This window comes from Varanus komodoensis, unplaced genomic scaffold (genome assembly GCF_004798865.1).
Source record: "Varanus komodoensis strain SLA01 unplaced genomic scaffold, ASM479886v1 scaffold28, whole genome shotgun sequence".
NCBI classification, from domain to species: Eukaryota; Metazoa; Chordata; class Lepidosauria; order Squamata; family Varanidae; genus Varanus; species Varanus komodoensis.
In genome coordinates, this window is record NW_025335727.1 from 8,781,539 (window position 1) to 8,784,217 (window position 2,679).

A 2,679-nucleotide genomic window follows, 5' to 3' on the forward strand; every position below is an offset into this window, starting at 1 on the left:
TATTTAACTTAACATTACTGATGACTTAATGTGAAAGATACAATTACTGATTGCTCTGCCACTGTTCTCTTCCTTCCCTTAGAACAAAATGTTCTAAGGTAATCTGTTTATATTTGAGCATATTTAATTCCCAAACAAATCTTAAAGACATACACGGTTATAAATTGGTTTGCTCCTGGTCTATTGCTGTATTGTTTATTAGTTGTTGTTTTATTGGTTCTATTGTGTTTATTTCCTCCTGTTGTATTTATATGGTTGTATTATATTGTATTTTTATTATTTTATCTTTTATGGTTTTAGTTATTATTTTTATTATTTTTATCTGTATTTTTATGATTACACTGAGCTGCCCAGAGAATATCTGGCTATGGGGCGGCATAAAAATGCAATAAGTAAGTAAATTTGGATTAACTAATGTAGAAATCCAAAATACCTTCTCAATTTTCTGCCCAGCTTCCTGCTCCCCCCCACTTCCACTTTCCTCTCTTACTTCCTAGCCAGATGACCAAGCATCACTGCCACCAGAAAGCAATGCTGGGCATGATAGTGACTTCCCTTTGTTATGAAGGTTCTCTAAGATATGCTTTACTCACTGTAGGAGTGTGGTGTAGTGGTTAGAGCATGGGACTGGGGCTCAGGCGACCTGGGTTCGAGTCCCCGCTCAGCCGTGAAGCCCACTGGGTGACTTTGGGCCAGTCAGAGACTCTCAGCCCAACCTACCTCACAGGGTTGTTGCTGTGGGGGTAAGGTGGAGGAGGAGAATGATGTACGCTGCCTTGAGCCCTTTGCAGGAAAAAGGCAGGATAGAAATCAATCAATCAATCAATAAAAATATCCTGGGGAGGGTGTTCAACTGGTTTTATATCCTACTGGTGTGCTTTGCATGTTTTAATTTACTAACTTACGTTAAGTTTTATTCTTGCTGATTTATATGTTATTTTACCTTTTTTATTTTATTATTTTATTCATATTACTAACTGGTAATTTTATTGTAATGGCTGCCCAGAGAGTGTGATGCTACTAGACAGCCTTGAAACAAAATAAATAAATAACTAAATAACTGAATAAGCAAGCAAACAGGCAAGCATCTGCTTGGCTGCTGTGGGAACAGAATACTGCATGAGATGGGTCCTTGACCTGACACAGCAGTGTTCTTCCCATGGGTCACACTTCCCTTGGGGGTACATCTGAATCCAATGTAATCTGTAGACAAGCAAGAGAATTCCATAAATAAGAGTGCATTTTACCAGCTCTGATGCTGTCAGAGGAAGGTGGAATGAACCTTACCTACATGTTGATCAATTAATTAAAATGACAGCAAAAGATCTGTAATACTCCACTGAGTAGTATTTCTTGCAGTTTTATCCCACTTCTTCAGACAATTAAAGTTTCCCAAAGAGTCCAACATGGTTCTTGGACTTTATTCTTTTTGTCACTGTTCCTCCTCCTTTTTGTAAAATCTCTAATTCCAAACTGTCAATACTCTCTATTCAAGAATTACAGGTTTCATTTATCTGGAATTATATTTCAAAGACCCCAAAACATTGCCAAAAATGTAGTAGGCAAAGGAAAAAAAACAAATTAGGCAATCTTAAGTCTACTTTCAGCACACATTTTCCTGTGCTTGGGGTTTTGTTTGGTTTTTGTTTATATATATATATATATAGTTTGGTTTTTGTTTATATATATATATATATTTAGCAGACTTATATGCCGCCCCATTTGCCTAAGCCTTGGGGCGGCTTACAAATAAATAAATATCATTACTACAATACAGTTGGAGACATCCTGGCCAAAGTTGTTAAAATCAATAATTAAAATGAACAATTAAAATGACCTTTAAATAAAAAGGTCTTGGCCTGGGGCTGAAAAGCAAATAACGATGGCACCAGGCAGACCTCTCTGGGGAGCGCATTCCATAGGTTGGGTGCCACCGTAGAGAAAGCCCTCCTCTGGGTGCTCACCCTCCTAATTTCTTTCATGGAGGGTTCCCGGAGAAGGGCCTCTCCCGCCGATCTCAAGGGGCGGCTGGGCATATATGGATGTAAGCGCTCCTTCAGGTAACCAGGACCCAAGCCATTTAGGGCTTTATAGGTCATCACCAACACCTTGAATTGGGCCCGGACTTCAATGGGAAGCCAGTGAAGCTGACTGAGGACTGGAGTCATGTGAACATAACGCCCAGTCCCCATCAGCAGCCTGGCAGCTCTGTTTTGCACCAACTGAAGTATCCGGACTGTTTTCAAGGGCAGCCCCATGTAGAGCACGTTACAGAAGTCCAGTCGGGAAGTTACCAATGCGTGTCACTGGCGCCAGGCAGTCGTTCTCCAGGTAGGGACGCAGCTGGTGAATCAGCCGAAGCTGAAAGAAAGCGCTCCTCGCCACCGCTGTTACTTGAGCTTCCAGCAAAAGCTCTGGATCGAGGAGCATTCCCAAGCTGCAGACCTTGTCCTTAAGAGGGAGTGCAACCCCATTCAGGACAAGATCAAGGTCCCCTTCCCCAAAGCCTGAGCCGCCTACCAACAAGACCTCCGTCTTGTCTGGATTGAGCTTCAGTTTATTGGCCCTCATCCAGCCCATTACCTCGGCCAGGCACCAGTTCAGTACAGCCACTGCCTCACCTGGATTGGTTGAAAATGAGAGGTAGAGCTGGGTATCATCAGTACGCTGATGATACCC

At 42.0% G+C, this 2,679-nt stretch overlaps 1 protein-coding gene across 2 annotated transcripts in view; it reads right to left on the reverse strand.

Moving 5' to 3' along the window:
• Nucleotides 1-2,679, reverse strand: part of SEC62 (SEC62 homolog, preprotein translocation factor) — a 30,715-nt gene that overhangs the window by 8,658 nt on the left and 19,378 nt on the right. The gene's annotated exons all lie outside the window — the stretch shown is intronic.